We start from the raw sequence: 19,680 nt of genomic DNA on the forward strand, positions 1-19,680 counted from the left end.
ACTATGATGCTTTCCACTTTACCTTTTCCTAGACACTTCCAGATATATTTATTTAGAATCATTGATACTGTAAAAAGAGCAGGGATTAGGGATCCTAATACATGATGAACCATGTCTGTTTACCTACAAGTGCATTCATGTGATTCAGAGAATACACATTCAACACAGAATATTTCTTCCCTATATGGAAAAGAGGAATGTGGAAATCACTTGTTGAAATTCACTGGGCAACAACTGGATAGTCTTTGTTATTACTAAGCAAAAGATAAATGACATTAGCGTTATGCTCATAACTAGCTACTCAAATTGCTCACCTTCAGCAGGAATTTCCCACCCAAATGAAACCAGGTAGGCCACCCAAGCCTCCCTGACTCAAGCTAATCCAGCATAGTAACCTCTTACCACGTCCACTCTTGGTCCAGGGGTAAAACACTCGATCCTCGCCTGACCCATCATAGTCCATTTGCTTGAAATTTAGGACTTGAAAAGGACTCTCTTTCTCTCTCAGGTGGCTAATACTGTAAAATGTATATAACTTGGGAACTATCTGCATCCATGTGTAAGTGTGGGTCGACAGAGTATGCTAATAGCATGTAGAAAGAATCAAAGAAAACAAGAATTTAGTTTCCGTCGATTGGAAGAAAAAAATTTAAATAATACAAGGAAATTATTTGGAAATACTGAAATTTGTTTTTAGCCACATAGAATTCAAAGAAACTTAGTGATAAACATTTGTGATAGAAGGCAAAATATAGTGTAAGTTACATAGCATTTTCTTCATTCATTAAGGGGCCGTATGATTAAACATTAGTACAAAAGACAAATAATTTTATATAAAAAATTCATTATTCATGCCTTTATATTTGTACTCAGGAGAGACATATATATTCCTATATACACAGGGATATTAATATTCAATGACATATTGATTTTTTGTCTTCATAATTGAAAACAGTGTATTAGTAAGATAATATCTAATTACTAATAAAATCCTAAAGGAGCTATTATTGCCAATATTTTCTTAATCAGAGTCCTAAGTAGGATAGCTAATTTTATTCCTTATCAGTAGGCATATTTATTAAATGTGCACTATATCCAGAGCATTTTTCTAGATGTTGAGGGTGAGATAGATATAAAAAGAAATGCATAACCTCTAAGAAGAATTAGAGGGTAGTTGGATATGCTTTGACAGATATAGAAATTATATAGTTCATTATACAAATAAGCATTTATCAGCATATTTAATGTACCTAAATCTTCAATGAAATACTGATAAATATGGAGTGGGATTAATTGTAGTTGTTTTGAGTAAAAACTTTTGTACCATTTCAAATGAAGAAAGAGTAAGATATAAATTGAGGGTCCCTATGTATTATATGTAATGATATATGTGGATTACTGTTCCAGATTGCATATTAGCATAAAGAATCAGTCTGTTAGAAATGCTTTCTCCCAACACAAATCTGATGAGCAAACTGCCTGCCTTTGCCTTTTTCCCACCCCACCCCATCCTTCTCGTGACTTGTCTAATTCCTGCTCATTCTTTATATCCCTTCTGATGGACCTCTATCAGAAAGCTGCTATCAGCTTCCTAAAACTGAGTTATCAGCCTCTCTGAGAGCATCGGGTTCCTGCCTCATGCTAGGCATTCTCACTGATTGGAAATGCCTGCTTGCTAATCATTCTCCCCTCAAACTATTGTAAATTCCTGCCGAGTAGAAACCATGTTCATTTTGGACATCATATCATCAGATTAGCACAGTGCAGAGCATTGAGTGTCTCAAAAATAAATAAAGCAGCAATGAGCAAATGCATCTAGGTACTTTATTAAAAAATTATCAAATAGATGGTTCATAGTAGTAAAAAAGATGGAAAAATGTTAGAATAAGTCTGGGTAAAAACAAGGTTCTATTCTCAGATTGAAAATTAAAATTTCTTTTTTCTGGATTGAAAAGTGAAGCTGAAGATTTGGTGATGATATGGCATCATAGGATGAACGAATATATTGCTTAGGAGGGATCTTATAGCACTGTAACTACCTCCAAAATATTAGGCAGTAGTAAGAGATAGCATAATATTTGCTGGGGAGATATTGAACCTAAAATGAATTGTGCCATGATTCCTGACCCATATAGCATACAAATATGGAAATGGTTAGAAACAGTATATTATTACACACCAGGAACCTACATGTAAGTATGACGTTCTCACTTCTAGTACTCTTTGTATCGTGGTTAGCTATGCACTTATCCACTTGGTTGGAAAAAAGAATAGTGTTGCATATAAATTATTGTAATAATGACTTAATGAACAGTGTACAGTCTCTTAATTTTTTTTTCAGAATGCATTCTTTTGACTCAGAAAAGTCCACTGAAATGAAAGGATTATTCTGTCTGATTTATGGGGCTTTTAAATAAAAGACAACCCTTACAATCAGGAAGGAAGGCTGTGATTTTTAAGATTCACAGTCTGTAATGAGGACACAATACTGAGCTATCTATCATTGCATAGGGTTTAGAAATAAACTGCAAACACTTCCCTTTTATGTTTCTGCCTGTATGTAGTATAAGAATGTACTTTTTAATGTAAGTATTTGCTTGATTATGCCTAATCAAGTTTCTTTAAAAGAAAGCAAAAGAGGAGATTTGGCAAGTAATGTGGGAGAAATTTTGAACTTGCTTCATTTTTTCTGTTAATCACTTCTCTTAAAGTGTGAATTTTCTTACACAGGTATTATACTAGATGTATATTAATTCCATCTACTAATGATATGTGTTCATGATAACATGTGGTTAGAATTATGCCTACACAAGTGGACAAATAGATATAAATATATTTCAATTATGAAATATATTAGACATTCAAAAATATGAATTATAATAAACACCCATTTTTGTACCACTCAGCCTAAGAAATAAAACTTTAAAACCATTAGAAATCTGTTTGCTTGATCCTTCATTCTCTCTAAGAATTAACTTCCATCCTGAATTTTCATCTCTTTGTACTTGTAGTAAACATGTTTAAACAACATAAAAGCATTTGCTATATATTTTTAAATTAACATAACTCATAGTACAAAAATGTTTGAGCTGCTTTTTGAACTTAACATAGTTTTGAAAATCTGAGCATTGTGGGTCCATTTATTTACTTGTGCCTCTTAGTTACATTCCATGTTGTGTCAGGTTTTATTTATCCATCTATTAGAGTACATCTGGGTTATGTTCATTTAAAAAAATTATTCCAAACAGTGGTGTTAAGAGCTTCTTGTACGTGCCTTGTGCAGACTTGTGGAAGTTTCTTTAGAGTATATACTTTGATTGAAGTTGCCAAGAATTTGAATCTTCATTTGTATTATATAGTGTTAAATTGGTTCTCTTAAGTAATTTTAACAGTTAATACCCCCACCAGCTGTAAATAAGAGCAATTGGTTCCTTTATATCCTTGACAACAGGATGTTTTCAGAATTCCAATTTTTTGCTCTATCTAGTGGATGTGACATAATATTCTACTGGGTCATTTCCTGATTACTGGGGGAAGGGGAGAGAAGGTTGGAAGTTTCATATTTCTTCTTTTGTGAATGATCTTCCTAAGTCATTTGCCTTTTTTTCTCTTTTAATATTTTAGTGTTTTTCTTTTATAGATTTCATGAGTTCTTCATATGCTCTAGATACTAATTCCTCATCTCATATATGCCTTGCATATAGTTTGTACCAGTCTATCAATTCTTTTTACTTGATACAGACCAAATATGCAGTATTTTCTGAAATTTTCTTTGAAGTTACTAAAATTTTTTTCTTCATAGTATTTAATACACCATTTTTTGTTATTGTAAAACAGGATTCTAAATTTTCACATAAACTATTTTTTTACACCACTGGTTAAATAGTCTGTTTTTTCCCCATTCATTGCCAATACCAACTCTAATATAGAGGGAGAAAATTTTAGAAGATGAATTCATTTGTTCGTGTATTTAACTATATCTTAAGCTAAAACAAGAAACAAATAAGAATTGACAGGTATCATGATTGTTTTTGCAAAGATAAAAATTCTTGAAATGGATATTAATAATTTTCTAACCCAAAAGATCATGAAGATGACAGAAATGTAGACATCTGCAAAACTGAGCCAGCGATGTTGAATTATAATATGAATTGATGAAAATTAAGAATATTTTGAGATATTTCATATGCTTCATTTTTTTTCAGAGAATTATTCAATTTTACTTTGGTTTCTAAATGGCTAACAGGAATAGAAATGGAGGGTACTCTTCAAGGAAATATTGCAAAAAAATATATTTTAATGATCAGGCAGAGGTAACAATGGGCATTGTGGTGGAAACTCTAACATCATAGCTAGTTTCTAATGCTTCCATTAAAAATCCTGTAAAGGGCCCTTTTAAGATTGAGTTAATTTCCTATCACCACTTAAACTGTTATCATTAGATTAATACTTCTCATTTCTACTCTGTCCCACTTCATATAAGCCTGAAGAAAGAGCAAAAGCAATTTTGAGAAAATATCTCACATTAAAAAAAAGAATTGGGGAACTGGGAAACATTTATAGAAAAATTATCACAAAAATATAAACAAACTTATTTTGCATTTATGTAGAAGTATTGTAATTAAATATGGAAACTCTTGGTTGATACCCAAACTACTATGAAATATAACCAATGAGATACATATGCCTGTTACACATACTCTGTTTTTATTCTTATGTGACTAAGTTTTGAGGCAAATTTTTTTAACACAAGTTAAGTGAAATATTTAATTGAGATTCATACACTGTATGACTATGTGGCCTTGTGTAGATTTATTACTTAAGCTATGATCAGAAACAATCATTTGAAATTATCATTATTGGAAGAATTACAGAACTAATATGCACGCACTGTTATTTATCCATATAGTGGCAATTCCGGTCATTACAATTTCTTCAAAGTTATTCTTTGAATTTTGTGGGGTTTGATTTAGTTGGTGAGATGTGTGATGTTTTCCAAACTGAAATGCAATAGTTTTCCTTTGAGTCAGTACAGTTATTGGAAAGTGACAAAACTGGATTTAAATAGCAACCAATTTCCCAATTTGTACAGCAGTATCTTTTAGGATATGCAGCAATTTATCTACCAGAGGAGTTATGCATTGCCCCATTAAATGCATGTGAACGTACTAGTTGGTTATTGCCACATTAGTTTTATAAAACATGATAGAAATATGTTGATAAAGTGTCATCCTACTCCAAACATTTGTTCTGTGGCAATTATTTTTGTTGCCATTGAACATGTACTGGGCAATAAAATGTTGTTAAATGGGCAGATGTCCCACCAATCCACTGCATGGAGATGTCTTCAAACCACTTTAAAAGGAATTGTTGGTTCTTAACTCATAGGGCCATGGTGAGAATTAAATAGAAATAATTCACAAATATCAGTAAATGCTAAAGTACTTCCTATGTTATAATTAATATTTTACAGTGAATTAAAACAAAAATGAAAGATAAACTGTTACTCATAAAGCCATGATTTGTCCCAAAACTACATTTGTTTCTCTCTCCTACCCCAGTACTTATCATATATATATAGACATACCACCTTGTAGTTACAATTTTGTACTCAGCTTAAAAAATGTACTTTATTTAAAAATTTCCATATTGCTAAATAGATTACACAATTTTCATATTTAATGTCTATATATCAAAGATTATATGAAGATTTATATTTGCTTTTTGAATATTTTAACATTTTTCAGTATCATAAATAATTCTCCCATTAACTTTTCTTTCTACCTCACCATCATTAGGGTGACTCATGACTTTAAAATCAAGTTTGATAGAAAAACAGAGTCACTTAATTGTTGTTTAAATTGCAATCTATCTGATAACAGTATTAAACATATTCTCTTCTGTTTGTGTACTAATTATATTTCTATTATGTGAACCATTCATGTTATTTGTCCTTTGGATTTGCTTACATATATTTATAGTGTATCTGGATATGTTCCTTATCAATTTTATAAATGATTTATATAACATAAATAAATTCTGTGGCAATAGGTTGCTGTAAATATTTTTGATGTAGGCCATATTCTTTTTTATTCCAAAAACTTATGACAGGGTTTTAATTTCTATATAGTAAAGCCTGTCTGTCTTTTGCTTTTTAATTTCTGCTATCATTTCAAAGCTTAAAATTACCATCTCTCAGGAGAGCTGATAAATATTCAAATATATTTTCTTAATTTTCTGATATAAACATTTTAAATATTAATCCAATACAACTGGAATTTATTTTGGTATCTATGTATAGGTGGACTCCCCAATTTTAATTTAAAGACCACTATATAAATGATCTCTTTTTTTCCCTATTATATTGTGACTTCCATTTTTAGATATGATAAATATACAATAGTATTCAGTTTTAGCTTTTTACTCCATTTATTTCTAGATCTATGTGTAAATACTGCTTTTAGTTCTGTCTACAATAATGCTGTTTCTTAAAATTGCATTATGTGTTAAGACTCGTATCTTTATGTCTTCTCTCATGAGTTTTCATTGTTAAAGAAAATTCATCACTCAGTGCTCTGATTTGCTCATTGTATGGGTTAAAATAGACAATTCTTGGAGAATTATAAAAAATTATATTGGGGATGAAATTTGGATTTATTCAAACTATGGGAATTAATGAATTTATAACATCCCTGAAATATTTTTTTTTCAACTTTTTAATCATTTAGTAAGATGGTTTATGGAATTTTAACCTTCTCAATTGGAGGTCACTGTTTTTCCTTTTGTACATTCAACACTGACAAACACTCCCTTATAAAGAAAAGGATTCTTTTCCTTTAAGAAAAAATTCTTCTGAAAGCTACAAATAAATGTGCTGTTATTTTGAACTAAGATTGTATTCTACTGAATGCTTTTACATTTGGAAAATCGCTGACCTAAGAACCCTATTTTGAACCCAAATTGCTCCTTTATGTTAGTGACTCTTCACCCCTTTGGTCTGCTTCTAAACTTTAGAAAAATGTTATGCAATGTTCAGCTTAAATTACGAAGAAAAAAAGCTCATTTTATAGAGAGGCTTTCTGCAACACTTGTATGTGTATGTGATAGGACTACAGTCAAGGCAAAAAAAAGAGAAGAAATGTTTTCTAAAATGGACTGACTTTAATGAAACTGCTCAGTCTGTGCTACAGTATCATCTCTTTTAGTTGAATTTTGTTGTTAAACAAGATCTCTGTTTACATATATTGTTGTGCACTTATCAACCCAATCAAAAACTCACTCATTGTTTCCTAATTCAAAAGTGATTAGCAAATGCTGAGAAGTCTCCTTATCTCACTAAAACACAGGTACTAACCAGAGTAAATATTTTGGTAAACAATTATTCTGTCCTTGCATATTCAGCAGTGTGCTAAATTATGCATATTCTTGCATAAGTAATAAGCGAAGGTAGCTTAAATCCAGGTTTGTTTTTTTTTTAACCTGACCTATTTCTTTCAGTGCTGTTAGCTGCTTAAATCATGTATGAGCTTTCTGTAAGGCTTCAATGAGTAGCTCGGGTGGAGAAACTTCAGTAATAAATTTCGGGAGAAGACAAGTTTTTTGACAGGCATAATGCAACACATACCGAGTCTGGAACTCACACTCTGGGAATTTAGAGCAATCCTCCCAAAGCAGCTTTTCCCTGTTACATTAATAGAGAAAATGAAGTATGAAAGTCCTCAGGAATTCCTGCTAGGTGTAATTTAAATAATTTACCAGAAGACAGTTCAGCACATGCATAGAACAGGGGCATACATAGTTTGCCATAGGCAGTTTATAAATAAACTATATTCTGCTGAAGTAAGTCAGGCATAAATTATGACTATTCCTTTTGTGGCTGTGCCCCGTTCCTCATTGTAATAGTTATTTTTTTTTAATTCTGGGTTTTGACCTTCTTCTGGAAATCACAGACATTGCTTGCCTTGTATCTTGCTTATGAGTTTCCTTATGGTTAATGGTTTGGTGGCTATGAGATCAAAGTTAAAACTCCTATTGCTGGAAAAAAAATGCTTGGCATGTATGTAAAAAGAATTCCTTAGCTTGACTGTGGGTGGGTATGATATGCGGCCAAGACTGTCAAAGAAAAACAAACTATTTTATGAAAGCTTTACACCTTGTATATAGAGAAAAAAAAGGATATACTTTCTATTTCTTACCTCGAGTATTGTGTCTTAAATGATCAGGCCAAAGTAAAAATGTCAAAAGGAAACATATAATGAAGACTCAAAACTATTCTGTAGAAATTATTTGTAAAACATTCATGTGGAGGTTAAAAGGCTTTTATTCCATAGAGCCTTAAGTTATTAAAGAGCAGATGGGCTATAATGGCAGTCAGGGTTCCCCTAAAATAGGCTATTAGTGCTTTGGAAAAAGACTTTATAAAAGGCAGGTGATTTGGAGTGCTTGATCTACTCCAAAACCATCAAATTATAAACCAGTATTCTATAGCTTTTACTTTTCACTTAGCTTTCTATTGATAAAGAACATAGATTCCTTGGAAAAAAATCAAGGGTGAATAGGTGTGGTCCTGATGTTACATGAGAATCACGGAAAGATAGTGTTCATCTCATAAGTGCTACCACAAAATATGTGCATCACACGTCCCAGATTGTCCTTTGAAGCAATGTGCCCTGCACCTCCCCAGCTCTCCGTACACACACACATATAAGAACTCTGTGTGTGTGTGTGTGTGTGTGTGTGTGAGAGAGAGAGAGACAGACAGACAGAGAGAGACAGAGAGCGATCACAGACTGAAAATTTTGTGTGTGAATGCATCCTCTATATATAGGTATTATAACTAGAACTTAAACGCTGCCTAGAGGGGATATTGGGGACCATGAAAGAAAATTTTGCAATAATTATGCTTTTATTTTCAGAATGTTTGTAATAATGGACTTATAACTTGAAAACATCTGTGAATAAAGGAAATGATTTTCTGAGCCTTGATCTGTCTGCAATGTGAAATGAAAATACAGTTTCGTTTGTCCATGTGTTTAATGGGATGAAAGACATGTGATGATCATTCAGGCATTCAGATCTGGGCTGCAGTTTATCTGTATCATCTTCCTATGTGATTCTATGTGTCTGCACTGCATATATGTTTATTTGTTATGTGTCTTAATTGTAAAGCTTGGCCCAAGGTATGAGATGAATAAATTCTAAGGAGTAATATCATACAGCCTGGCGACTATGGTTAATAATTCTTTGTTGTACATTTGAAATTCTGTAACAGAGTAGATCTAAAACATTCTCATAAAAAAATGAAAAAAATAAGTATGTGAAGTGATAAATGGGTTAATTGATTGTGATAATCATTTTATAATAAATGCATACATCAAAACATCATGCTGTATACTTTAAACATATTACAATTTTATTGTTAACTATTCCTCAGTAAATCATGGGGCAGGAAAAAAAGCTTGAACCAGACTCCTAAAACTGGCAACTTGGCTAATATGGGTTCGAACCTTGATCTCAACTCAGTGCTGTAAATAACTAATTAAATAGCCAAAATAGATATGTAACCTGTAGGAAAATTTAGGAAGTTATATAAAACTCCCTAAGGCTTATTTGGGTTTGTACTCTCCTGACTATAGGAGGAAAATAAGTTGTAATATAGTCCTGTCCTTGATAGGCAATCAAAATAAACACATGGAAAATTATAACAAGATTATTGCTAAAATGATTAGTAATTTTCTGTGCACCATTCACATAAGGTGAATATATTCCTATATAGCTATTGTAGATGCTAATCCCAAAATATAGTTTGAAGAATATTGAAAGTCTCTCTACATGTGGTAAGGACATTTAGAAAACTCTGAGAATGTAAAACTCTGTGGATGGAAGATTTGATGGAGTTTTTGTTGATAGGATGTGGCGGCGAGGTTGGGCAAGTGGGAAAGGGGTTAGTAATACTTGGTACTGTTGAGGAAAGGAATCCCCCACTGGATCTCCAGAGGGAATCCTATGAAATAGACACTAAGAGGGTGCGGGGGCTACTGAAAGGTGGGGGGTATATATCCAAGATAAAGAAGGAAGTTTCACAAGGAATAGAACAAATTCGCAGCCTTGCCATTTTAACTTTGGCCAGTCGGGGGATGGCACAAACAAATTCAACTTCCTATCATTTTATTTAGTCATTAATAAATCTGCAATCAAAACCTATTCGATAATAGGATCTTTCTTGTTGATAGATTTGACATTTGTATGAAAATCTAAGTCATTTATTACTGTAATAGAATTCATCCCTCCAACATAGCTTCTTTATCAGTGATTGTTTCCATGTTAACATGTTAAACTTGTTACTCTAATGGAAAGTCTGGCAGCTTCTCTCATATTACTATATGAAAGAAATATTCTATCAGAGAAATAAATCAGGTTAAGCAATATGCAAAGATCCATTATAACCTATGATGTATCCACCTAATGTAAGATATGCATGTGAATATGTGGTTTGTGTGTGTAGGACACATGGCATTTTTAATAGTGATCTGCTTAGTCTATGAAGGAAGTATTCATATGACAGGATTCCTAGTTTTTCTAGATCTATCTAATATCCTTGCCTATTCTGGCTCTACAGTGAAGTTCAAGAAATTCATTGTGGTTGAGCAGAAGTAAGGAAAAAGTCTGCTTAATTAATCCCTATAAGGTGTCTGTGAATAGATCTATATAATATCAATCCAATCAAAAACAAGCATTTAGTAAATAGGATTTTATAAGTTTTAAAGAAACCCTGTACTCAGAGTCAGGAAATAGGGTTTTAGTCTCCTTTCTGTCCCTGTCATAGGCTACAAGAACTCTGCTTAATTTTAACTGTTTTTTCAAACTTAGCAATGTACCTTAAAAATAAAACAAAAAAAAAAAAGAACAAAAAAAAATCAGTGAATACCAGCCTCACATAATACTGTGTTTATTTGGAACATAAAATAGCTCATTACAGAGACAGAATAAATGTAGAGTGAATAGCTTAGACCTTTTCTCTCCAGTTTTGGTATAGCTTATCCCTGAAAAATAAGCTAAAAAATCAAGCATGTTCTCCTATTCATGCTACCTATCTGCTACTAAATTTTACTTTAATTACAGAAATGTGGGTAGCAAACTATATCATATTTGATTTCTTTATTCATTCATTTCTTAATTCAAATAAATTTTACTCAGGAATCTATGTGGTAGGTAAAGTGTACCACTTACTGAGAGTACCATGAACCAAGAGAAAGTATGAAGTTGTTTGAAATTACTTATGATCTGAAACTAATCATCAATAGAAAATTAATAATTATAATGTAATTTCCATTAATGTAAAAACTAGCATTAGATACCTCTGGAACTATTTACTACACAAGGTTCTTCTTGTTATGCATACTTTGAAAGTAAGCTCTAAGTCTCCAATGTCTTCTATTGTCAAATACAACTTGTGATATATGGTGTTTATTAATAAAAGATGTGTTTCTCTGATTTGTAATGAGAACTAATATAGATATATTATTTACTTTGTTTCAATTTCTATTTGAATTAGGTGTCAACAAGAAAAACGTAGCATTACTTGAGCTCTTTTAAACAATGTTCTTCAGAAAAGCATATTTTTTTATTGAATTGAACCTTCAGTGGATTAAGTAATGTTAACATGAAATTTTTTTTAATATGCAATAAATAGGTTGTAGACCTGATAAAAAACAGTTTAGTTAAAAGAATTCCATTAGCATCATTACAATGATAGAGAAAATAATGTGCAAACTAGAGTCACTGTCATGATCCTGACCTCGTGATACAAATTAAAATAAAGAAAAGTGTCATATTTCTCTGTGGTTCAACTTGGGTTCACCTAATAGAACTCTTGACAAAAGCAAATGTTTTGTCACTCAGCCTGTTGCCAAGAACATTTTAGCACATAATTAATGATAATCCTCTTTAATATGTGTGTATGAATGAACACAGCGTTGCTGCTGGGGCCACAGAGACAGTATCATGTTCAGTGTGAAGAGAGCAATACAATTTCTACTGAAATAATGAGCTGGGGAAAGGATAATGGAAGGTGTCAGAAGCACAATGAACATGAGTAGAGTGGACAAGGAGAAAAGAACAATATTTAGCAGCGCCAGGATTTTCCTTTTAAAAATGAAAAGTAAGACCTTACGGATTTTCGAGATTCCTCTCGGCACGTTGTCTATAAATATCATGGGATATGCTGGCCATCGCTTAGCTCACATCTTTGTCTTGTATGCTGACCTCTTTTTTCTCATTGACCCTCAAGATTTAGTGTTTCACTATGCATACAAATCACCTTAGGAATATGCTGATATGCTGATTCTGATTCAACAGATCTGGAATGGATCCCAAGATTTTCCCGACTAGCTCCGCAAAGAGGCCTTTGTTCCCTACCAATGGACTCACTTGAGTGGTAAGGCCTAGAGAAACATCCTTGGGCTCTTCTCCATAGACAAAATTATTTTGACCCGTTAATCCACTGACATTAATTTAAATACATCCTGTATGTTCATGATTTGTTCATCTCTACCCCCGGCCTCAATAATTCGAATGTTCAAAATCTTGATCTGACACATTAAAAGCTGAACTCATTATTGTCATCCTCAAACCAATCTTCCTGGTTTCTGCTCTATCACATTAATAATAACCACCATTCCTCAAGTTGACTAAGGTGGTCATTTTATACCCATTTTGCAGAGGTGCAATTTCTTCTTTATGTCAAGTTCATTTTGCAGATGTGGCTTTGAAATTTTGGTAATTTATCAAGATGACTCTGATGGTAAGGTAGCTAAGATTTGAGCACATGTTATTTGATTTGAAAGTCTGTGCTCATTCATTGTATTTGATTATCTCTTCCTAGATAACTGTCCCCTTATTAATCTACTAACAAAATTACACATGATCATAAAATGTATTTCTTCTGCATAACCTTCTCCAGTATTCATGGCAGTGTAGTGCCTTTTTTCCTCTATCCCACAGCAGTTTGGTGTCCATTCCTGTCAAGGAACACATCACATTGCATTCCAATTATTGGTTGAGATGTCTGTTTTCAAATCTTGGGGCATAAGCTTCTTGAAGTTTAGGATTGTGTTTATTTTTTTTAATTAGAAAAAAAGAAAGGAATACATGACAGTTTTAAAAATAATCAAATGGTACAGAAACATTTGGGAAAAAAAAAAAGAAAACCCCTCTTACAAATATATTCTCCAAATTCCACTCTGTGTGTTTGGTATGCAATCTTTAAAAATATTGTCTATGCACATCTACCTATATGCCTCTTTATAATTTCTCTGCATAGTTTTTGGCATATGTACATAAACACATATTACATAAACTGAATCATATTATGCAAATTATTCTGTGGCTTATTTGTATTTCCTAACATATTTCACATTTCTTTGCCCCTGTTCAAGTATTTCTTCATTACAGATATTTAGACTTGTGGTCACTGATTCAAAGTATATGTACTGGCAATTTTAATAAACACAGTTAAATTGCTATTAAGGAAACTATACCAAAGTATTCTGCCACAAATAGAATGACCACAATTTTTTTTCCAAAAAAATATTGTTTTCCTTCATCTATACTCACTAATATCAAACTATTAATTTTTGCCAACAACAAAGGTGAAAAATATATCTCATATTATATTTACTTTCATTTCCCTGATGACTTGTGAACTTAATATTTTTTGAAAGTATTTTTTTACTGATTGTATTTTTTTTCTATGATGGCCATTTTTACAATTTGGTCATTTTTTTCTAATGGGTTTTCATTTTCTTAATTATTTATAGAGGTTTGCCATACATTTAATATTAATCCATTTTGTTTTATATGTTGCATATATTTCTTCTGTCTCTTGCCTTTAAATTCATTAATATATAAGTAAAATATCCATATTTCATATATTTTTATTATTTTTATCTTTGGTTGGTTTTATTCTTTAGATGTATTTATTTTACTTTCTTCTTTATGTCAAGTTCATTATGTTATTTTACATAGAAAGGTTCATTTTTAAGCATATGGTTAGATGAGTTTGAATAAACATAAGTAGTTGCAAAACTACCACCACATGAAGATAAAGAATATTTTTGTCACCTGAAAATGGTAAAATTATTCTTCTCTGTAGGTGTTCACCAACCATGTAGCATAACTTAACTGATTCCTATTTTTCTACGTTTTCCAGAATGTCATATAAATAAGACTGTACAATATACAGACTTCAGTGTCTAGCTGTTTTCATTTAGCACAGTGATTTTGAAATTCATCCTAACCATTTTTTATTTTCGTCCATCACCAGTTGACAGACATTTGGGTTGTTTCCAGGTTTGGTAATCATAAATGAACAACAGACATTCACAAACATTCTTTGTGTGGACATATGTTTTCCTAATTCTTGGGTAGATAACTAGGAATGAAATTGTTGGATTTTATAGTTAGCCACTCTTTCCCAGGTGGCTATGCAGTTTGCATTCCCACCAGCAATGTATGAGAATTACTGTTGCTCCTCAACCTTGTCAGCATTTGATATTGCCAGGTTGTTATTTCTTTAGCCATTTTATATGTGTGTAGATAGAGGTATCTCATTATGGTTTTAATTTGCATTTCTTTAATGACTAATGATGATGAGGATATCTGTCCACATACTTATTTTTCATCTGTACCTTTAAATAGAAGTGTCTGTTCAAATCTTTCTTTTATTTATTTTTTAAGTATTAGATTATTGGTTTCCTTATTACTGAGTTTGGGAAGTTTTTCTAGATACAAGTCCTTTATCAGATATGTGTTTTGCTAATATTTTCTCTCAGTTTGTGTCTTGCTTTTTATTCTCAGGTGATTTTTCAAAGAGAAGAACTTTATAACTTTCATCAGTTCAAATTTATCCAATTTTTCTTTTAAGCTTGTTTTTTTATTCTATTTAAGAAATGATTGTGCAATCCAAAACCGCAATGAATTTCTTGGTAGATTTTCATTTAGATTAGATGTTTTAGAGTATTTAGGCATCACTTTTAGGTTTAGGATCCATTTTCAGTTTTGTTTCATATTATTTGAGATGAAGATCTAGGGTCATTTTTGGCAGGGGGACAGGTATGCAATTGTCCTAGCATGATTTATAGGAAAAAAATCATACTTTCACATCAAAATATCTTGAGATATTTGTCAAACTTACCCTCTATGTTGAATTTATTATCTATTGTTGTGTAACATATCACCTCAATATTTAGTGGCTGCAAACATTAAACATTTATTAGCTCACTTCTCTTTGGGTCGGGGAGTCAGGAGCACCTTCTGCCCAGTAAGTACTCTGGCTCAGGTCTCACACAAGACTGGGATCAAACTTTAGGCCAGGGCTTTAATCAAGACTCAAGCAAGAAAGGGTCTTCATCCAACTTTACATACATGGCTATTGGCAGACCTCAGGTCTTCCCTGGATATTGTGGTATCAGTTCTTGCCAAGTGGGCCTTTCCATGGTAACAGCTTTCTTCCTCCAGAAGTGAAAGTTCCACTCACAAGATAGCAGCACACAGTCTTTTTACAACCTCATCTTCAAAGCAGTTCCTCAGCACTTCTGTGGCATTCTGTTAACTACAAGTGAGGCAGTAGGTAGAGCCTATATTCAAGGGGAACAGACTCTCTAAGTGTGTGACTATCAGGAAAAGGAATCATCTCTAGCCATCTAAAAGGCTGCCTATTACATATGGATTCATTTTTGGACTCTTTTTGGTTCTGTAGATCTATAGGTCTGTCCTTATTCCACTACCACACTACTTTGATTATTGTAGCTTTAAAGTAACTCTTGAGTTAGGTAAAGTCTATTCTCCAATGTCCCTCTCCTCCCATAATTGTTTCACTACTCCTTTGCTTTCTCACAAATATTTTAGAATCAACTTGTCAATTTTTACAAAGAACTGGTGGGAATTTTGCTCAGAATTACATCAAAACTACATAAATTTGTGAAGAAATGACATCTTAATCTGGAGTCTTCCAATCCATGAAAACCCATTTTTCTTTTATTTTTTCTCAAAAAAATTAAAAAATTTTAAGTATTCAATCTTACACATATTTTTATAGATATAGCACTTAAGCACTTAATGTTTTCTATAACTATGTTAAATAGTGTTCTTTATTTCAATGAACAATTGTTCATTGCACCTGCATATTAATCCAACTGATTTATTTTATTAATTTTATTTAGGTATCATTAATCTAAAATTACATGAAGGACATTATGTTTACTAGGCTCCCCCCTTCACCAAGTTCCCCCCACATACCCCTTCACAGTCACTGTTCATCCGCGTAGTAAGATGCTGTAAAATCACTACTTGTCTTCTCTGTGTTGCACAGCCCTCCCTGTGCCCCCCCCCCACACTATACATGCTAATCGTAAGGCCCCCTTTCTTTTCTTCCCATCCTTATCCCTCCCTTCCCACCCATCCTCCCCAGTCCCTTTCCCTTTGGTAACTATTAGTCCATTCTTGGGTTCTGTGCTTCTGCTGCTGTTTTGTTCCTTCAGTTTTCTTTTGTTCTTATACTCCACATATGAGTGAGATCATTTGGTACTTGTCCTTCTCCGCCTGGCTTATTTCACTGAGCATAATACCCTCTAGCTCCATCCATGTTGTTGCGAATGGTAGGATCTGTTTTTTTCTTATGGCTGAGTAGTATTCCATTGTGTATATGTACCATATCTTCTTTATCCATTCATCTACTGACGGACATTTAGGTTGCTTCCATATCTTGGCTACTGTAAGTAGTGCAGCGATAAACTTAGGGGTGCATCTGTCTTTTTCAAACTGGAGTGCTGCATTCTTAGGGTAAATTCCTAGAAGTGGAATTCCTGGGTCAAATGGTATTTCTATTTTGAGCATTTTGAGGAACCTCCATACTGCTTTCCACAATGGTTGAACTAATTTACATTCCCACCAGCAGTGTAGGAGGGTTCACCTTTCTCCACAACCTTGCCAATATTTGTTGTCTTTTGGATGGTAGCCATCCTTACTGGTGTGAGATGATATCTCATTGTGGTTTTAATTTGCATTACTCTGATGACAAACGATGTGGAGCATCTTTTCATGTGCCTGTTGGCCATCTGAATTTCTTCTTTAGAGAACTGTCTATTCAGCTCCTCTGCCTATTTTTTAATTGGATTATTTGCTTTTTGTTTGTTGAGGTGTGTGAGCTCTTTATATATTTTGGATGTCAACTCTTTATTGGATCCATCATTTATGAATATATTCTCCCATACTGTAGGATTCCTTTTTGTTCTATTGATGGTGTCCTTTGCTGTACAGAAGCTTTTCAGCTTGATATAGTCACACTTGTTCATTTTTGCTCTTGTTTCCCTTGCCTGGGGAGATATGTTCAAGGAGAGGTCACTCATGTTTATGTCTAAGAGATTTTTGCCTATGTTTTTTTCTAAGAGTTTTATGGTTTCATGACTTACATTCAAGTCTTTGATCCATTTCGAATTTACTTTTGTGTATGGGGTTAGACAGTGATCCAGTTTCATTCTCCTACATGTAACTGTCCCGTTTTGCCAGCACCATCTGTTGAAGACACTGTCATTTCTCCATTGTATGTCCATGGCCCCTTTATCGAATATTAGTTGACCATATATGTTTGGGTTAATGTTTGGAGTCTCTATTCTGTTCCATTGGTCTGTGGCTCTGTTCTTGTGCCAGTACCAAATTGTCTTGATTACTGTGGCTTTGTAGTAGAGCTTGAAGTTGGGGAGTGAGATCCCCCCTACTTTATTCTTCCTTCTCAGGATTGCTTTAGCTATTCGGGGTCTTAGGTGTTTCCATATGAATTTTTGAACAATTTGTTCCAGTTCATTGAAGAATGCTGTTGGTAGTTTGATAGGGATTGCATCTAATCTGTATATTGCTTTGGGCAGGATGGCCATCTTGACGATATTAATTCTTCCTAGCCAGGAGCATGGGATGAGTTTCCATTTGTTACTGACCTCTTTAATTTCTCTTAAGAGTGTCTTGTAGTTTTCAGGGTATAGGTCTTTCACTTCCTTGGTTAGGTTAATTCCTAGGTATTTTATTCTTTTTGATGCTATTGTGAATGGAATTGTTTTCCTGATTTCTCTTTCTATTGGTTCATTGTTAGTGTATAGGAAAGCCACGGATTTCTGTGTGTTAATTTTGTATCCTGCAACTTTGCTGAATTCTGATATTAGCTCTAGTAGTTTTGAAGTGGAGTCTTTAGGGTTTTTTATGTACAATATCATGTCATCTGCAAATAGTGACAGTTTAACTTCTTCTTTACCAATCTGGATTCCTTGTATTTCTTTGTTTTGTCTGATTGCCGTGGCTAGGACCTCCAGTACTATGTTAAATAACAATGGGGAGAGTGGGCATCCCTGTCTTGTTCCCGATCGCAGAAGAAAAGCTTTCAGCTTCTCGCTGTTCAGTAAAATGTTGGCTGTGGGTTTATCATATATGGCCTTTATTATGTTGAGGTACTTGCTCTCTATACCCATTTTGCTGAGACTTTTTATCATGAATGGATGTTGAATTTTGTCAAATGCTTTTTCAGCATCTATGGAGATGATCATGTGGTTTTTGTCTTTCTTTTTGTTGATGTGGTGGATGATGTTGATGGATTTTCGAATGTTGTACCATCCTTGCATCCCTGGGATGAATCCCACTAGGTCATGGTGTATGATCCTTTTATTGTATTTTTGAATTCGGTTTGCTAATATTTTGTTGAGTATTTTTGCATCTACGTTCATCAGGGATATTGGTCTGTAGTTTTCTTTTTTGGTGGGGTCTTTGCCTGGTTTTGGTATTAGGGTGATGTTGGCTTCATAGAATGAGTTTGGGAGTATTCCCTCCTCTTCTATTTTTTGGAAAACTTTAAGGAGAATGGGTGTTATGTCTTCCCTGTATGTCTGATAAAATTCCGCGGTAAATCCATCTGTCCCGGGGATTTTGTTCTTTGGTAGTTTTTTGATTACTGCTTCAATTTCATTGCTGGTAATTGGTCTGTTTAGATTTTCTGTTTCTTTCTGGGTCTGTCTTGGAAGGTTGTATTTTTCTAGGAAGTTGTCCATTTCTCCTAGGTTTCCCAGCTTGTTAGCATATAGGTTTTCATAGTAGTCTCTAATAATTCTTTGTATTTCTGTGGGGTCCGTTGTGATTTTTCCTTTCTCGTTTCTGATTCTGTTGATTTGTGTTGACTCTCTTTTCCTCTTAATAAGTCTGGCTAGAGGCTTATCTATTTTGTTTATTTTCTCGAAGAACCAGCTCTTGGTTTCATTGATTTTTGCCATTGTTTTATTCTTCTCAATTTTATTTATTTCTTCTCTGATCTTTATTATGTCCCTCCTTCTGCTGACCTTAGGTCTCATTTGTTCTTTTTCCAATTTTGATAATTGTGACATTAGACCATTCATTTGGGATTGTTATTCCTTCTTTAAAAAATGCCTGGATTGCTATATACTTTCCTCTTAAGACTGCTTTTGCTGTGTCCCACAGAAGTTGGGGCTTTGTGTTGTTGTCATTTGTTTCCATATATTGTTGGATCTCCATTTTAATTTGGTCATTGTTCCATTGATTATTTAGGAGCATGTTGTTAAGCCTCCATGTGTTTGTGAGCCTCTTTGCTTTCTTTGTACAGTTTATTTCTAGTTTTATGCCTTTGTG

This window comes from Manis pentadactyla, chromosome 12 (assembly GCF_030020395.1).
Source record: "Manis pentadactyla isolate mManPen7 chromosome 12, mManPen7.hap1, whole genome shotgun sequence".
NCBI lineage: Eukaryota > Metazoa > Chordata > Mammalia > Pholidota > Manidae > Manis > Manis pentadactyla.